This window comes from Ruditapes philippinarum, unplaced genomic scaffold (assembly GCF_026571515.1).
Source record: "Ruditapes philippinarum isolate M1 unplaced genomic scaffold, ASM2657151v2 ctg3833_1_1_1_1, whole genome shotgun sequence".
Lineage (NCBI taxonomy): Eukaryota > Metazoa > Mollusca > Bivalvia > Venerida > Veneridae > Ruditapes > Ruditapes philippinarum.
This window is the reverse complement of record NW_026860559.1, coordinates 94,023-114,486: the sequence shown is the minus strand read 5'-3', so window position 1 is coordinate 114,486 and position 20,464 is coordinate 94,023. Positions and strand designations below refer to the sequence as shown.

The 20,464-nt window shown below is 29.5% G+C and overlaps 1 protein-coding gene and 1 long non-coding RNA gene across 2 annotated transcripts in view; one reads left to right on the top strand and one right to left on the bottom strand.

The window, feature by feature from the left end:
- LOC132760615 (uncharacterized) overlaps positions 1 to 20,464 on the top strand; it is a 72,681-nt gene that overhangs the window by 25,677 nt on the left and 26,540 nt on the right. The window lies entirely within an intron of this gene.
- On the bottom strand, positions 13,473 to 18,155 carry LOC132760617 (uncharacterized). The gene is made up of 2 exons (XR_009629864.1): positions 13,870 to 18,155; positions 13,473 to 13,744 (listed from the first exon to the last, which is right to left on the bottom strand). It is a non-coding gene; the product is annotated as an uncharacterized LOC132760617 (long non-coding RNA).

The window sequence follows — 20,464 nt, the reverse complement described above, 5'->3', positions numbered from 1 at the left end:
GGAACAGCCTTTAAAGAACATTTCTATTGGAAACTGTGAGGCGAAAACAAATTTAACCATCAAACATAAAGTCCAACTTTATGATAATAATTATATTTTTTCTTGGCGTGTAAGAATGGAAATAGATATTAATTCTTCGTGCATTATTGTATAATAATGCACGTTTTTCGTTCAAATGCTTTGTAATTAATCACTCAGGCCTATCTGCCTTCGTGATTATATTACTACGCATTTGAACTCAAACCGTGCATTATTCAACGACAATGCACTCAGAATGGATATCTATTTCCTAAATAGCCTTCAAAATTATATATGAAAATTGTGTTTTGGTAAAAAAAAAACGAACAAAAGTTAATAATTAAATCATTTGAAATTGAATCTAAGATATTCCTTTTTAGACAACACATATATTGCGCAGACAGTTTATGATGTTAATATATTCAAGCAGGAAAAAAATGTTTACTAAATCAAAAAAAATCTTTAGACGATTGTTGGAATTTCCCTTTGAGAAAATTGACAGATATACGTGAAATCTCACTTCCAAGAGGAGCCAGGATGGAAAAAAAGTTTTAGAGAAGAAAACAACCGCTCCACCTAGCTTTAATATTTTATCATAATATTACCTAACAACACCAAATTGACATGTCATTATATAATTGGGACACAATTATAGAAAATTAGGGTACAGCAGAACTCTCCCTATAAAATGTTTATTTTTTCTTGTGCACATTTATCACGTGTAGCATGAATGAATTCAACTATGAAATATATAAGGTCTGTTAAACTGTAACAGGTAAAGCATAGTTGTGAATGCATAATGAGATGAATCAACAAACTTGAATTAATGGGAGAATGATGTACAAAGTATGGGTGAGTAATATAGAGCACACGGAAGAAAGTATTTAAACGAAGACAAAATCCTTGTAACATAAATATAAAATATACTTCATTAACTTTTTTTATTCTATGATCTAAATATAGCTGCAATCTCATTGGTCCAAACAGTAGTCAACATAACTTTTTATATAATCATATTCACTGAGTGTAGTATCATAATCACTGGCTGAATTGGATTTTCCAAATTTAAAAATAGATTGAGACTCATATTCTATGGACTGTTAATAACGCGTGCTTATTAAAATATAATTGTTGCATTTTGTTCTTAATGGTATATTTCTCGATTAAAATATCATAACTTTACACTTACAGTTAAAAGATACACTGAAATGAGGAGTATAAACTTGAATTACCTTTGTATGCGCAGCGTTCGCGTAGTTGTTGCACGCCTTTCACGTGCGTCTTTTTCCCGCGCTTAAACGAAACAGGCAACAATTCTACATGTATAAAGTTGTACTGTCTTTAAATTTTTTTTAAAAAATTTTTGAAAAGCCTATTTTTATAATAAAAAAATTTTATTGACTATTTTAGCCATTTAATGTGAGGGGTGATTTTTCACCTCCCAAAAATTTTTTAAATTTTGGGACCTCAGCTATCGCCTCGGTCTATATTTTAAAATTCTCCGGGTTTGAATATCACCCCATATTCAATGCACACTAGTATAATTGTATAAAAATTGGGTTTAAAAAGGGTTTTAGCAAACACGAAAAGATAAAAGTCGAGTTTTTCTTTTAAAGAAATATTGTACTTGTAGTAAGTATAAATACAAAATACAAATTGAACGGAGGGGAAAACTGAATAAATTTAAAAAATCCCCCACAGTTTTGTGTTGATAATTTGACATTAAAGTTTTAATTACGTCAGTCAAACAACTCTAAAAAAGCATAAGTTCATATGACAAGCGAGAAGATTATGTTTATAGAGTTACAGCTTAACATTTAATAACATTCAAACGAAACAAAAGCACGTTTAACGATTCGGTTAAAGTGGTCAAACACAAAAGGTACAAAATAAATTATCTGATCAAGTTGACAGGCGTTGATTTAGTATATCGAACATTAAAATAACTTCGCATTAACCTATATTTTGTCTTCCCACGTCTGTTTGACTGTCACAATTATGTCGAGCCGTTTTTGTTATAATTTGATACAAGGCAAAACAGAAACTTGATATTATACTTAGTCACGCTTTTATTTCTCTATTATGGTATATCTATCAATAGTCATGTTTTAAAATATTTTATCATATTTGAACTTTAATAAAGAAATGTCATTTGTGTTTATTTTTGTACTTGAATATACGAAATTCAATATCTTTCTTTTGCTATAATTATGCATATTCTCCATTCACAAAAAATAACGGTTTCATGAATAATCACTCTTCAAAGTAAAATTGAAATCATAATTGTATAACGTCCCTTTAAACGGCATTTACATTTTTGACATTGTCTAACCTTACTTTAACTTATTGAATAAAGTTTGTATCGCAAAGGTTAAAAAGAATTATACATTTTGAGATCAAATTAAAATCGACGAACTTCAACATCAGGAAGTTATTTAAGACAATCATATATTGAATGTTCATGCTATTAAAAATAATAATGATGATAAAGCACCGATAAACATGTACTGGAAGCTATTCAGATTATTTTTTTTTTTGAACCAGTTGTCTTATGATAATGACGATATCAACACCGTAGAAAAGTTCTCGTTTTGTAAAATAATCTTTCTTTAAAGAATCATTCAATTAAAGCATGCTAACTGACTTCAGATACTGTATAAGTAACTTGCATAATTAGTTTCATTTTGATTATTCTTAATATTCCATTAAAGAAGCTATATCAAAGAAAGCCAAAAGAAAATAAGAAATTACTCTTAATTTAGCATGCCATATTTCACCGAGGTTGCATGTTCTATAAACTATTTGTGAGTGATCTCCTAAAAATAAATACATATGAAATATTTAAGAAAACTCCGTTACATCATGAATTCCCGATTTCACCTTCATGAATACATACTTTTACTCTTGACTTCATATTTTCAACATATTGACTTAGTTTAAACATATTTATTCCCGAATATTTACATGATATACATAATACAATACAATCAGAATACAAATATATAATATTTTCAAAGAAAAGGATGAGAACGAAAGACTAAGTCTTATAAAATTCTTCTCCTTTTAGTGTAACATTATAATGAGTCGATTTTATAATATTTTGTACAATTATCAAAAAAGTGGAATGTAAATATTTGTGACGAAGTAAACGTTATATCGTACGAAAGCGATTGCATTGAAAGAAGTAATGAAAGTTAGTTTCCATTTGACCACACTCACATAATGGCGATGGTGATATATTTTTAAGAAACAAATGATAATTTAGGGAGCTACATTTTGTGCGTAACCTGGTGTGAAGAATTTGAAGTTTTCTATCACCAAAATAAAAGTATTTTGGTGTAGTTTTCTTATCATGTGATAGATAATTTTTAAACATTGAAATGGTTGGTAGATTCCTTATGTTAAGGGGCAAGTTGTTCCAATCACGAATTGAAGATGGGAAAAAAGAACTAAAGTATAAAGATGTCCTTAATACCTGAAATACCAATAGTGTCGTTTGAATTTCTAAGGTTATAACGAGTGTTTGTTTGATACGGTATTGGTTCTGACAAGTATTCTGGTGCAATGCCATGTTTGATTTTATAGAATAATGTTAATCTATGTTTATAACGTCTTTGTTCTAATGTTTCCCAATTTACTTCATTATTTAAGTTTTCAATTGAAACTAGTCTTGTTGCACCAGACACTATTCTAGCACATTCATTTTGTATTTTATCTAAGTGGTCAAGTTCATACTGAAATGCGTTTCCCCATACCACATCCGCATATTCAAGGATTGGTCGGATAAACGATATATAAATAATTTCAAGAGATTTACATATTGACTTCACGCATTAACGATCTCAGCTTCAGGAATTCGTGATTTTAGCTTCACAAATTCGTGATTTTTTTAAACTTCACGAATTCCCGATGTCAACTTCAAGAATTCACGTTTTTATCTTCACGAGTTCACGATTTCAACTTCACGATTTCAACTTCATGAATTTACAATTTCAACTTCACGAATTCACGATTTCACAAAGTTGAAATTTATGGATGATTAAACACATACACAGTTACCCAAAAATTTTTCGGATAAAAATAATTTGGTTCCCCCTTTTATATTTAGAAACAAAACGTTATTTGGTTTTTAAAAAACCATTTCCCTTTATTTTGATACAATTTTCCAGTATAAAATTACTAAAATGTTTAGTTTGAAACAACTCTGAATTGTTTTTCTAACAGAAAATAGAAGCTAAGGGGAGCCCTAAAGATTTAAGATTTAACTTAACGAATGATACAAGTTAGTTTATATAGTATTTAAATGTTGTATAAATGATTAGGTAATAGTAAATGGAAACGAATTTTTTTATTTTATATTTTATTTATAACGTAACTGAAGTATGCCCACACAGTTCATGTAAGTAAATGATAAGTATATATATTTAATTTATATGTTACATCAATTTTAACTAATAGTTAATGGCTAAAATGATGATATTTATGTTAGACGACAATTCGATATATATTTTCAAAATATACGATAACGCTTTGTTATTCAGCAAATGTAAGATACACTTGTTAAGCACTAAAAGGTACATCCATTAAAATGGTATGATTGTTATCCTTTTTGAACGATGAGTTCTCTTTAAAGGTATGATAATAATTAGTAAGAGACCAATTGTCACAAAGGTAGCAAAACGAAAAGGAAATGATAGTTAGTCTTTTATAAAAATAAAACAATAAGCTTGTATAGAGCAGAGTTTGGGTATTTACTTATCTTTTGAAATAACAAATTTGGTACCCTTCTTCTATTTCTATTTTTTAAGTTACTGTCGAATCAATAGAATTTCAAATCAATTCATTGTTAATCTTTTTTCAAAGCCGTTTTGATATCAATTTACTATCAAATTCATAAAATCTTTATTCTATTTATGTAGAAATTCTTGTAAAAATGTGTCATCTGTTCTTTATATAGTTACTGTATAACAGCGTATCATATAATTACTGTTTCATAGTTTCGTGGTCGTAATGATAGTCAATAAATAATTGTTTACTTTCGTATAATGTAAAATTAAAACTCATACTTTCTTTATTCATCATTTCCACTTAGTGTTAGTAGTGAGGGATATTTAGTACCTACCTTTTTATTGATTAAAAGTCATTAATCATAGTTTGGGTACTTTCCTGTTGAAAATGTGTCCAAGTTAAATCTTATACATATAGTGCGTTTACTTGAATGCAGGTATTAGTTACCGCACTCCAGCTCATGCCGATTCATTGGCTCATTTTATCTTTTAATTGCAACTGTTGCAATAATTTTGAAGATCATTAAGTAATAACTGTAGCGCTTTTCGGCGAATGTGCAAAAGGTACAGTATTATCGGCAAAAAGAAGTATGACTAACTTTATTTCATCGAGAGTAAAAATATCGCCATCAGTATCGTCAATCTGGTTACTAGATCAGTTGACAAGAATAATAATGAAAGACTGGAGGCGGGATCTCCCTGTCATTCAACAAATGTGAAACGCGTTTATGATATCTCACAGCTGCTTTAACAGTACTTAACATACATTGGATAGCGTTCATGTATTTAGAACCTGTTCTTTCTTTAAGTGTTTTGAATTTGAATATAATGACCTTTCTTATTTGTCAAAATATTTTTAAAAATCTATTATAAATGTACGTATAGCTTTTTACGAGAACAAATATTTTATTAATGATAGCTTGTAAAAGCAAAAATACGGTCGACTGTTGATTTTCCCTTTTGGAATCCATATTGTTTATCAATGAATCTGTTACAGTTGATAGGCGATTTTGTAAGACGATTTAATAACACTTGAACATATACATGTAGTTTTGCAATGATGTTTATAAGTGTTATCCCTCTGTCATTTTTGTTTCATTAATGTCCCGTCTTCGATTGGTACTATGATTTAAAAAAATTGACGCGGACAAAAATTGCTCAAAATACTAAAATTATAGTTCCTTTATAAATTATACTTATACTTTTGAAAACGTGAATAGATTTTTCAACATGGGACAAGAAAGGTGTGCATAGTCTACATACTGTCATCGATCCATTATATAAGTTTCATACAAATATTTTAAGTATGTTTATAGTTTTCACGGGATCCAGACGGACTGACGGAGAGCAAACCTTAAGTCCCCTCCCGTTAAAAAGATGAAAAGAGTGTCAGTAACAATGAATATGTCAAGATGCTTTTTATAATTCTAACACGATCCGTACTTTGCCACTTTTTCATTCAATTTAAATGATCGTGTTAGAATGGAAATATATTTTATATATTCGAGATACACTGATGAATATATTACGCTTTGTCGTTCAGAAACTTTGTTATTAATCACTCTGACTTTCGGTCTTAGTGATTAGATTACTGCGCATCTGAACTTCAAAGCGTGAAAGAGTATCTGTGTCTACAGCAACTACAGAGAGTCTCAGAGCCATGATACAACTATGACTAAATGTACCTTTGGCAAATCATTGTGCTATCTAAATGTTAAATATACCACCATGAGAATACCATAGATTCACTCACACAGTATCGTTACTATATATATACCAGTTATGGTATATATTTTCCTTAAAAGTTCTTGACATTCACGCATGTTTATTAATCTATAGAATACATGATGTTTATATAAAATACATACGTGTTCCTCTCTCATGCGGCCAAACAAACTTCAGACACACTCCTGCTATCATGCCCTGTAAAACAACAGTCATACATTCAATTCAGTTGCAATATTTATAGCAAAAAAACTAAAATGCTGCCTGGACGAACTATTAAAGTAAACCTTAAATGTATTAGTGTTGTCAACTTTGACAATCGCATGTACACGCCAGGCCTCAAAAACACAAGGCTTTTTTTAATTAATTTTGTACATTCAGACGTTCTTCAGGCGTTATATCGTAACCCGCCTATTCGAACATATCTTTTCACTAATCATATTCTTCACATCCCTGTGAATAAAACGAAAATCGGATCCTTTAATATTACTCCCAACAAGTATCAAACAACAAGTTCCACTTTTATCAACATAATATGAATTAACGTCTGAGTAAACAAAAGAAAATAGAATATTGACAAACCTCTTTTAAAAATGTTACAAAAATAATATTACTATAAAGAAACGTGATAGACTAGCTGGCGTATACACTTCACTTAAAATTACCTGAATATTGCACAGTTTAAAATAGGAGGGGTGGACTTGTATGTGTCACCACATGATGTTTGTATGTGTGCTGAACACACAAACAGAATAAACATCTGATTAACACGGAAATGTGGAAAGTGTGATTTTATCTTCCCCGACCCACAAAAAAGCGGATATGTTCGGTTTGTGTGAACAATTTGATCCTAATAAGTTGCTATGTTATGTTAGGTGATATGTAAATGTGCAACATTTACACATGAAAGAAAGTATCTTTACTTTCACCGGAACCACTGTAAGTCTTGCAATGCTTGTTTGAAACTGCAAAATTTCTTCCTGGTAATCAGTATCCTGGTTCTAAGATATGGATGGATTTGGAAGTCATTTTGTTTTTGCCCGGATTTCTCTGGTCTAACGAAATTCGTTTAAGATACTTAAATGAATTTTTGTAACTTTTTTTGATTTTTGTTCATGTACCAAATGTGAAAATTTTTGAAATAGTTTTCAAAGATATTGTGGCAAATAATGAGCGCGCGCAACGGGTTTCACCATGAAGCGTATATTGCAAAATATTTCTAAACATATACTCCAGAATATGTGCATAGTCAATTAGACGATTACCTTGCTATTAGCAATCTAATCGTGAGGCAAGTAAGACATCTAAACCCCTTGACTTCTCGACCCCTTAGGATATTAAGATGACATCTAGACCCCTTGACTCTTAGACCCCTTGTAAGATGATTTTTCGACCCCTACTGTTTTCATTGTTTAATTATGGACTAAAATCGGATTAAAGTCCCGTGGTTTAATGTAACGGTGCTAATTTATAATTTCGTCATTAGCGCAGTAAGTAACAACTTATTTTTTATATTAATAATAACTAGAAATTTGTAAACTTCAGTTTATTGTTTTGTTAGCCATTATAATGTTACATTGGCAATGAACGTTTATACTAAATAAGATATTGAATTGTGTGTCATAGTTTACGAAAATGTAATTATTGACTGCGTAATAATTTACGGAAGCTGAATCCCATATCTATCAAAATAAAAAAACTCAGTAACTATAGGTAAATGATATTGTTGAAGATATATATATCGTCTTGGTCTGTGAGATATTTACAAAAAATATATATGACTCACTACAAAAACAATTAAAATTCGTTTTTGCAACGGTGAAAATTAGAATGAGCGTGCTTCAAACTGTATACAATAAAATAATTAAATAATAAAGGATTTATTTTTGATACACATTTAATCACTTTCATACATATTTTGACTACAAAAAAATGAAAGTTATCAACATAAATAAATATGATTATTAGTTTAAATTGGTCAGGCACGGCGCAGCCACGCGACACATAGTCACTTAGTGGTCAAGAATGGTATCTAACGAGAATCTCTTATGTTCTCTAAAATATATCCAACTTATAAAAAATGGCTTCCTTCATTAATATATAAATATTATAAAAGAAACAACTCATTAAGAATGTGCTAACAATAAACCCATCATTTTATGTCTTTTCTATGGTATGTTAAACGTTGCAAAATTAAATAAACTTATCTTTTGGTTTATCCTTTGGTCGCTTTACGAGTATTTGTACATCTAGATAATCTCCTGGTGAGGTCACATGACATCCTCATACATGGTTCAAAATGAATAGAGTAAATGTACATATACATGATATCCTGGTCGCCTATCGTGATCCCCTCATACCTGTTCCATAACACATATAGTTTTTGTTCACGATCCTCTGGTCGCTTTACTAGTATAATTATGTACCTCTAGATAATCCTTTGCTTATCATACATCGCCCTCGCATACATCTTCTATAAAACCTAGAGTATATTTTCATGTAGATGATCTCTTGTTCCTCTTATATAATTCCTAATATATCAAGAATATGGTGGTCCTTAAGTCGACCTTGTTGACATCATAGGTTCAAATAGTGGTAATAATATTAGGCATATGAATGAAAATGAAAAAAAATATTATACGATTTTTTATCCTGAAGACAATCTATTTCCATTTTTAGACATACATATATTTATAAGGAGGATTATGCATGTGCACTTTTTACAAGTGGCACTCACAGAGACACTTATCAAAAATTCGTACTTAATTAATAGGAGGCGCTTAATATGCTAAATATCATATCCCTTGATTCAAATTATCGAATAGTTATTTTTCAGTAGACAATAAATATTTGTTATTGTACAATACATATTTTCAAATATACGATCATATATACAGAGAATTATCACACACAAATATCTATTTATGATGAACAAATATTCAGTAGGAATGTATAAATATTATAGTATGTAATATAAAATTGAAGTTAAACAATATAGTATAAAAATAGATCAAAACAATAGATTTATTGAATTTTGCAACGTTTAACAGGATATAGTTTCATGAAATGTAAATTCTACATTATTACAAAATTGCAGTCGACAAAAAATAAGGTTAAATTTTGGTAAAGCGGATAACATTCATTCAACCGAAGGTAAAATTACTTCTAAATGTGATAAAAAGTGTGCAGCTGTTGGTGGTTTCCATCAATAATTTAGTCTCAATTTTTCGACGGCAAGACCGATAGATTTTACAAAGCGTTATTATATAGACGTATATATCCAAAAGCCCTGGTGCACAATTTGTTTGGCTAATTAAAACATATATTATGCTATGTATTAAACATTCTGTCAAAGAAACCGTCCGAAGGCTTTGCCTTATTCAATTAAGTATCTGTGTCTGATTTTGATATTTAAGTAGTCCACGTTTGATGAGCACTATTTTGTAGTGGAAACGTTTACAGCTATACGTATCGACCAAAATTGTTCACGAAAAATATCCGGAGATCTTGGTTCCCAGATTTACATGCATTTCAAATTACCAATATTACATCTGCATTCATCTAACTTAATTACGGATTTGATAGGTTGCTATATTGATTATACATTGTAAATGTATTTTATCGAAGCCGTGATTCATTATTTGAATGTTCAGACAGTACTTTTCAAATGGGGAGGTATATATGAATTCTTTATGACAAGATTCCATTTGTTAACTATTACACGGACTACAAAACTATAGATCAGTAATTATATTAATGCTGTTATACAGTAAAAATTAAAAGAACGGATGACACATGACAACAAGAATTTCTAGATATAAACACGCGCTTTAAAGAAAATAGAAAGCCTGGCAAAAATATTGTTTGTATAATTAATACATTATTACTAAGAATATGTTACCATAGCACTTAAAACAATAGCGATGAGAATTGTCTTAACATGTGAATGTGATTTAATTTCGATAGTAATTTAAAAAACATAAATAGCAGTGGAGAACAAGACTTACTTATTTAAAAAGTAGAAGGCAAAATCTGCTCCATAATCTTGAATATCACTTTAACTTTAAGAAAAATATAGTAATGTACAGGTTTTTTGGTCCTACATGAAAACTGTTTTTTTTTTTAACTTCAACTGACGGCTAAAGTAAAACAAAATTGAAAAGCTTTAAACGATTTTTTTATTGATGAGCTTAAGTGAGAACTAAAGATTATGCTCTTTAAATCAAAATATGCATAACTTAAGACAGGTACAAGCTTGAACAGTTATTTGTAGTTATATCAAGTTTCTGCTGAAATAGATTTATCGCATAAATCTAAAAAAAGGCTACAGCTATTTGCGATTAATGGAGTGTATACGTTAAGATTTGTTTATGACAACGCTAAATAGAAACACGGCTTATATATACGAGGGTTGTCCCAAAAGTCCGTGACAAATTTTATAGCCGGTTCATTTTTAACGCCAATAGAAAATAATTCACACATATAACCGTTAAGTTTGTTATTTAAACTAACAACAAATCATTTACAAAAAATTTACCCTAGTTACTTAAAAATTTTCAGTATTAACGACATTGGTTTGAGTTGCCGGCGCACGTCGAATAATTTACATTTTGTTATGAATAGGCTGAAATTAATTACGTATATTTCAAATATCTGATGATGTGTCTGCACAATGTCACGTAGACTTCCTCTGCTGCTATGTTTAAATCATCTCTGAAAATTTTAGTTAAATTACTTAAAAAACGAAAAAGATACGAATAAATGAAAATATCTCATATAAAATAGGAAAGTTAAAATGGCGACGTTCGAAGAATTTGCGGCGCAGTGAACATGTCACTCAGGTTTCATGACTATTTTGAGATGACACATGTAACGATTTTCAACAAATATACCAAATATAACAGTTTAGCAACATATTCTGAGCATTTGTGTACAAAAGGCATGAACGGAACCAGAGTTTTGCGCTACAAAAAGCGAAAATAAGAAAAACACGGATAGGAAGACCGATCTTCGTCGCCTATTTCCTACAGCTAAAAACAGGAGTAACGAGACCGGAAGTTCGCGTATAGCAAAAATTAATGTATACCATCCAAACATTCAACAGACATTAACAACCACATGATTTAAGTCAGAAATTGACGATTTATGGGTACCATTATTGCGTTGAAAGCCATTGAGAGTATTTGAGAAAGGCGCCTTATATAGATTTAACGCCGTCTTTGACGTTGGACGTGCGCCGCGATTCAGTTAGTTGCCATGGTGTTTATGGCATATTTGTGTTGTTTGTTGATATTTATCTATGAAAATTTGTGAAAATGTTTAAATTATATGGGTTTATAACATATTAAAATATAAAATTCGTACCTGTTTTATTTAGCTTTTAATCAATCTTGTCACAGAATATTGGGACAACCCTCGTTATATATATATATATATATATATATATATATATATATATATATATATATATATATATATATATATATATATATATATATATATATATATATATATATATATATAGCATTTAACATTGTCTTACGGTAGTCCTTCATACAATTTCATTGGCTAACAGCAAGCTGCTTCGTCAACCGTAAAGCAAATATCAAGGTGACAGCATTTTTGTTTCGAGATATATCAAATTCAACGTCAATGAGAAAAAATATTGAACTAATGTTGTGATCATTTATGTCTGAGATCTCAGTGTTAATTGGGATAATTTGATTTGATCTGTACGTTTAAAAAAGAAACATTTCAAACATGATCTATAAGCATTTATTGCTAAAACACGGACAATGGATTAAAGAAGAACCTAATACGGTAAATATATATATACATATATATATATATCTCAAGTTTTTTTTTCTAATGAAAGTCTTAAATCATCAAAACCTATAAGAGCGCCATATCATTTGACAATATTGCACGTAGACATAAACTTGTGTTTTGTAATGAATTGTTCTCAACAAATATGATTCCGAAGCTTAAGCCAACAAGTGGAGAGGTCTACAATGGCACAGTTTCCATTAGTATTTCAGGTATCGATATAAAAACAATAGAAATGTATCATTTGTATGTTCTTGAAACAAAACAATTGCTGCTTATTATTTTGTGATTTAGAGTGAATATTTATTTGACGAATAACAATATTCTGTTCTAGAACACTTTTTTATCTGCTTTGTAAATATATCAGTGTGAGATAACATATATCTCACACTTACCAACAACTTTCATGTATAATTATTTTGTGGTTAGTTGTTATATTTAATACTAGATACTATTAACATAATTATGCATTGTATTTCAAACCTTCCATTATAGATCATTCATTTTAAATATGGTAAAAGTAACACATATGCATTATTTTCAGTCATATTGAACAGATATTCTTTTTGCAGAAATGCGCTCAGGCTCATTTGAACTTAAACTAAATTAATTTTCTATTCTAGCCTATTTAACTGTAACTTCGCTGCTCTGAAGGGATCTCTCTTTTGTAAAGTAATACAGTTAATCTCTAACATCAACTTCTGATAGTATTGAGGATATGAAATGTTTATTTAGGAAGTCACAACATAAACAAATCGAGATTGCTACATTTAACAATTTCCGATTTAATAGAAAGATTATGTGTTTTGGTGTCTAATGAATTATTATTATACATACGTCATCTTCGGATGTATCAGTAATAGATAGAATTAATTATAGATTATAAACTTGTAATTATGCTGTTTTAATAAACATGGATGCTATAAACCGGAACTCCGTAGTTATATCAACATTCTTTCTCCTTATCTTGTAATCTGTTCTTTTCACGACGGGCTTAAGATGGTTGCTGCAGAACAATTATTTGTAACTTTACTTTTATGTCAACATTTCAATTTGTTGTATCTTTGCCTGAAGAAGTTTTCTCTGTTTGATAATTTTCAAGAATAACAACTACACTTTGAAATTGAAATGGCCATTTAATAATAAATGACGGAAAAACATATAATACAATGTTGATATGAAAGTTATCAAACTAACATAAAATTGTGAAATGGCCATTTAATAATAAATGACATATAAACATATAAAACAATGCTGATATGAAAGTTATAATATAACATAAAATTGTATACAAAGCAAGCAAACATTTCTGAAAAATGTATATAAAATTATATACACACATATCCCGAAAAATTATCAAAGGTTGGGTTCTAAGAATATTGCCTTGCCTAAAACTGTGTATGAAATTAATATACACACATATCTTGAAGTGAAAAGAAAAACCATTTGTATATAAAATTATAAACAAACACAAAACCTTTTGATGTTTATAAGCTTGTCAAAAATTGAATACTGAATGTGGGTGGGATGGTGGGTTATTGAAAATTGTTATGAATTATTTCTTCTTCTAAAATGGCGGACTTAATCCGCATCAATTATCACATTGTACTTACTCATAACGATAACCTTAGTGTACTTACTAGTACGGCTTTTTCGAACCCAATATATTTAGACCTATGACTAAAGACCTAATGGAACCCACCATCAAGCTTGTAAGTGACCATAAAAACATTTATTTTGCAATAAATTAAGTTTTATGTCAACATTTCAATTTGTTGTATCTTTGCCTGAAGAAGTTTTCTCTGTTTGATAATTTTCAAGAATAACAACTACACTTTGAAATTGAAATGGCCATTTAATAATAAATGACGGAAAAACATATAATACAATGTTGATATGAAAGTTATCAAACTAACATAAAATTGTGAAATGGCCATTTAATAATAAATGACATATAAACATATAAAACAATGCTGATATGAAAGTTATAATATAACATAAAATTGTATACAAAGCAAGCAAACATTTCTGAAAAATGTATATAAAATTATATACACACATATCCCGAAAAATTATCAAAGGTTGGGTTCTAAGAATATTGCCACAAATTGTGTAAAACACAATTCCCCCAACCAAAACTTCTTTAATGAAATTGACTAGTCATGTAAAAGGGGACAAACAAAATTATTCTTTAAATGTTTGAAACAATGCTAATGAAATAAACAAGAATATTAAAAATATGTACATCACAAGATGATAACTAAACTACCTAACATAAGACAACATTTTTATTGGCACTACGGATTTAATTGACTGTATGTGTTAGAAGGTACCTTGTATGTCAGAGGCCCTTGTCCCCATGACATAAAGTAAACTTGTGACTGAAATAAATGTTGTCTTTATTTAGATTACCTTTTTAGAGTAAAGGTGTATACTGATATCACCATATGTGTAATATCCAAGTAGATCTTAAATTGATACAAATTAAAATATAACCATGCTGGCATCTTAACCTAAGACATGAAGTTTTAATTTACCTTAACACAAAGGAATAATCATGAATTTAAAATTGAACATTATGTACATAACAAGAGATATACAAATTCTAATATCGTAATATGAACATATAACATATTATTGGCACAAACTTACAAGTGAGTGTCTGTGTTTGAAAACAAGTTTTTGTCAGAGGCCCGTGTCCCCATGACAGAAAGTGATGTTGTGATTGTAATAATTGCCGCCATTCCTTGAAAAATACATAAAAAAGGATTATGTGCATTCTGATGCAAAGATATTAAAGATTGAAAAGAAAAAGTGTTAAATAGCAAACTCCAGGTACTTCAAATTGGCACAATGGTTTAACAAATATATATTGTTTGAAAACACCTTACTGTCAGAGGTCCCTGTCCCCATGACATAACTTAATTTAGTGACTGTTGTAATGCTAGAAAAACACATGTTTACAAATTATTTGCATTATTTGTGCAAAGTTGTACATTGAGATCATATTAATTTGAAAGAAAATGTAATCAAATCAGAATGACTATGGCTATATGTCAAAGGCCCTTGTCCTTATGACAACAAAGTTAACAAATTGTTTTTACAAATCTTGTGAATGCTGCTTACAATTAATGCATGTAAAAACTTATTGTGCATTTGTTAGAGGACTGCTATCCATTTGCCATTAATTACACTTGTAACATAGGAATTCTTATATACTTTTTAAATGCACAAGATGACCATATGCCTGCAAGTTCAATCTTTTCTTCTGAAAAAACCTTGTTGCGCTGCAGTGGAGGCAGCTCCAATGTTCCACAGTCTTATTCTTTAGCACACAACTGTACAAGTCCCCACTTGTAGCAATGTGCTATAGACAGCAGTAAATGTGAAACTAACACGGGCCTTTCAAGCTTAAACAATATGAAATAGTTCTTGTACAGTTATGTGATATTTCAACCATTCATTAGGCCAACTGGCTGAAAACCATTTGTTTGACAGGTACCCTCCAAATCTGACATTACTAGAATCTGTGAAAAGATTTAATGACACAGAAGTGACTCAAAGGTCAGGTAGAAACATCGACTTGCCATTAAATTGAAACATGAATGATGACCATGCCAGAAAATCTGTTCTAGAATCTTTTGATAACTGTCTATGATGGTGAGATTTCTTTAAACCAATAGTTAGATCAATGATACGACGTAAAAATGCCCTGCCTGGAACAATAACAGCACAAGCAAAATTAAACAAACCAATAACAGACTGTAGTTCAAGGAGAGTTGCTTTTTCCCGATGCTTGAATTTGTCAAGAGCTAGGCGAATCTTATTAAATTTTTCTTTGGGCAATATTTTCTCCATAAGTACCGAGTCCAATTCAATTCCAACAAAAGACATGATTCTGCATGGCCGACAAGTTTTAGCATGATTAATTGGTAAACCAACTAAAGCACACCAGCAATGAAAATGTGTTAACCTTTTTCACACAGTTGTTAATTGTCCCCAACAAAAAAGAAATCATCTAGAATGTGTGCACAATTATATAAACCAAGTTTGTTTTCTGCAATTCACTGAATATCAGAACTGATCCTGTCAAACAATGCGCAAGAATAGCCCAGACCCATAGGTAAAGTAATAATATCTATCATTTATTTGAATCCAAGAAGTATCAAAATCATCTGGGTGTATAGGAGCAATACGATAAGCATTGTTGATGTTTACTTTCATCATGTACGAATACTGACCACAAGCTCTGACTAATGAAACAGCTGTATCAATGTTTGGATAGGAAACCCTACAGTTATTATCTGGGATACCATCATTGAGTTCAATTTCGTTTTAAAGGCATGATAAATATTTGGATTTAAACAACAGACTTGAGTGAGTAAATTAACTTGACATTAATATAATTTATAAGAGAAATATCAATGTGATAATACTATATAATTAATACACATTAAGCATATATTGAAAAATTAATTGTTGTGTTAACTGGTAAAATAGTAATATATGACTGTGATTGAACATAAAAATATTACAATCTATGCAATAAAGTTACATGCAAACAAATTGAAACAATACAGCAAAGGAATTTACAATCTGATAAAACAAATACTAAATGTTTAAGCATAGAAAGGTACCAACAAATAACAAATGATTTAAAAACTAAAAGAAATTCATATTACAACTTTATAAAATAACAAAACAGAACAGTCTATATGGAAAGTGGCTTTAAAATTAAAGCTTTATCTCATATTCCTTAAAATTAAGGAACATTGACTAAGAAAAGAACTCATATTCCTTAAAATCAAGGAACATTGACTAAGAAAAGAATTTCAACTCGTTGAAAATTATCACCTTACAATTAAGGTGTATTTTACTAAAATAATATTTAGCATTAAACAATTACCTTACAACTAAGGCACATTTAACTAAAGTATTCCTTACAATTAAGGACTTTAACAAACTGTTAATTATTAGGGACTTTACGACTAAAGTCGAATAAACCACCTTAAAATTAAGGCGTATTTTACTAAAATAATATTTAGCATTAAACAATTACCTTACATTACAACTAAGGCACATTTAACTAAAGTATTCCTTACAATTAATTACTTTAAGAAACTGCTAATCCTTAGGGACTTTACGACTAAAGTTGAATAAACCACCTTAAAATTAAGGCGTATTTTACTAAAATAATATTTAGCATTTAACAATTACCTTACCACTAAGGCACATTTAACTAAAGTATTCCTTACAATTAAGGACTTTAACAAACTGCTAATTCTTAGGGACTTTACGACTAAAGTTGAATAAACCACCTTAAAATTAAGGCGTATTTTACTTTAAACAATTACCTTACAACTAAGGCACAATTAACTAAAGTATTCCTTACAATTAAGGACTTTAGCAAACTGCTAATTCTTAGGGACTTTACGACTAAAGTCTAATAAACCACCTTAAAATTAAGGCGTATTTTACTAAAATAATATTTAGCAGTAAACAATTACCTTACAATTAAGGCACATTTAACTAAAGTATTCCTTACAATTAAGGACTTTAGCAAACTGCTAATTCTTAGGGACTTTACAACTAAAGTCGAATAAACCACCTTAAAATTAAGGCGTATTTTACTAAAATAATATTTAGCAGTTAACAATTACCTTACAATTAAGGCACATTTAACTTAAATATTCCTTACAATTAAGGACTTTAGCAAACTGCTAATTCTTAGGGACTTTACGACTAAAGTCCAATAAACCACCTTAAAATTAAGGCGTATTTTACTAAAATAATATTTAGCAGTAAACAATTACCTTACAATTAAGGCACATTTAACTAAAGTATTCCTTACAATTAAGGACTTTAGCAAACTGCTAATTCTTAGGGACTTTACAACTAAAGTCGAATAATTCACCTTAAAATTAAGGCGTATTTTACTAAAATAATATTTAGCAGTAAACAATTACCTTACAATTAAGGTACATTTAACTAAAGTATTCCTTACAATTAAGGACTTTAGCAAACTGCTAATTCTTAGGGACTTTACGACTAAAGTCCAATAAACCACCTTAAAATTAAGGCGTATTTTACTAAAATAATATTTAGCAGTAAACAATTACCTTACAATTAAGGCACATTTAACTAAAGTATTCCTTACAATTAAGGACTTTAGCAAACTGCTAATTCTTAGGGACTTTACAACTAAAGTCGAATAAACCACCTTAAAATTAAGGTGTATTTTACTAAAATATTATTTAGCAGTAAACAATTACCTTACAATTAAGGCACATTTAACTTAAGTATTCCTTACAATTAAGGACTTTAACAAACTGCTAATTCTTAGGGACTTTACGACTAAAGTCCAATAAACCACCTTAAAATTAAGGCGTATTTTACTAAAATAATATTTAGCAGTAAACAATTACCTTACAATTAAGGCACATTCAACTAAAGTATTCCTTACAATTAAGGACTTTAGCAAACTGCTAATTCTTAGGGACTTTACAATTAAAGTCGAATAAACCACCTTAAAATTAAGGTGTATTTTACTAAAATAATATTTAGCAGTAAACAATTACCTTACAATTAAGGCACATTTAACTAAAGTATTCCTTACAATTAAGGACTTTAGCAAACTGCTAATTCTTAGGGACTTTACAACTAAAGTCCAATAAACCACCTTAAAATTAAGGCGTATTTTACTAAAATAATATTTAGCATTAAACAATTACCTTACAATTAAGGCACATTTAACTAAAGTATTCCTTACAATTAAGGACTTTAGCAAACTGCTAATTCTTAGGGACTTTACAACTAAAGTCCAATAAACCACCTTAAAATTAAGGCTTATTTTACTAAAATAATATTTAGCATTAAACAATTACCTTACAACTAAGGCACATTCAACTAAAGTATTCCTTACAATTAAGGACTTTAGCAAACTGCTAATTCTTAGGGACTTTAAGACTAAAGTCGAATAAACCACCTTAAAATTAAGGCGTATTTTACTAAAATAATATTTAGCATTAAACAATTACCTTACAACTAAGGCACATTTAACTAAAGTATTCCATTACAATTAAGGACTTTAGCAAACTGCTAATTCTTAGGGACTTTACGACTAAAGTCGAATAAACCACCTTAAAATTAAGGCGTATTTTACTAAAATAATATTTAGCATTAAACAATTACCTTACAACTAAGGCACATTTAACTAAAGTATTCCTTACAATTAAGGACTTTAACAAACTGCTAATTCTTAGGGACTTTACGAGTAAAGTCGAATAAACCACCTTAAAATTAAGGCGTATTTTACTAAAATAATATTTAGCATTAAACAATTACCTTACAACTAAGGCACATTTAACTAAAGTATTCCTTACAATTCAGGACTGTAACAAACTGCTAATTCTTAGGGACTTTACGACTTAAGTCGAATAAACCACCTTAAAATTAAGGCGTATTTTACTAAAATAATATTTTAGCATTAAACAATTACCTTACAACTAAGGCACATTTAACTAAAGTATTCCCTACAATTAAGGACTTTAACAAACTGCTAATTCTTAGGGACTTTACGACTAAAGTCCAATAAACCACCTTAAAATTAAGGCGTATTTTACTAAAATAATATTTAGCAGTAAACAATTACCTTACAATTAAGGCACATTTAACTAAAGTATTCCTTACAATTAAGGACTTTAGCAAACTGCTAATTCTTAGGGACTTTACAACTAAAGTCGAATAATTCACCTTAAAATTAAGGCGTATTTTACTAAAATAATATTTAGCAGTAAACAATTACCTTACAATTAAGATACATTTAACTAAAGTATTCCTTACAATTAAGGACTTTAGCAAACTGCTAATTCTTAGGGACTTTACGACTAAAGTCCAATAAACCACCTTAAAATTAAGGCGTATTTTACTAAAATAATATTTAGCAGTAAACAATTACCTTACAATTAAGGCACATTTAACTAAAGTATTCCTTACAATTAAGGACTTTAGCAAACTGCTAATTCTTAGGGACTTTACAACTAAAGTCGAATAAACCACCTTAAAATTAAGGTGTATTTTACTAAAATAATATTTAGCAGTAAACAATT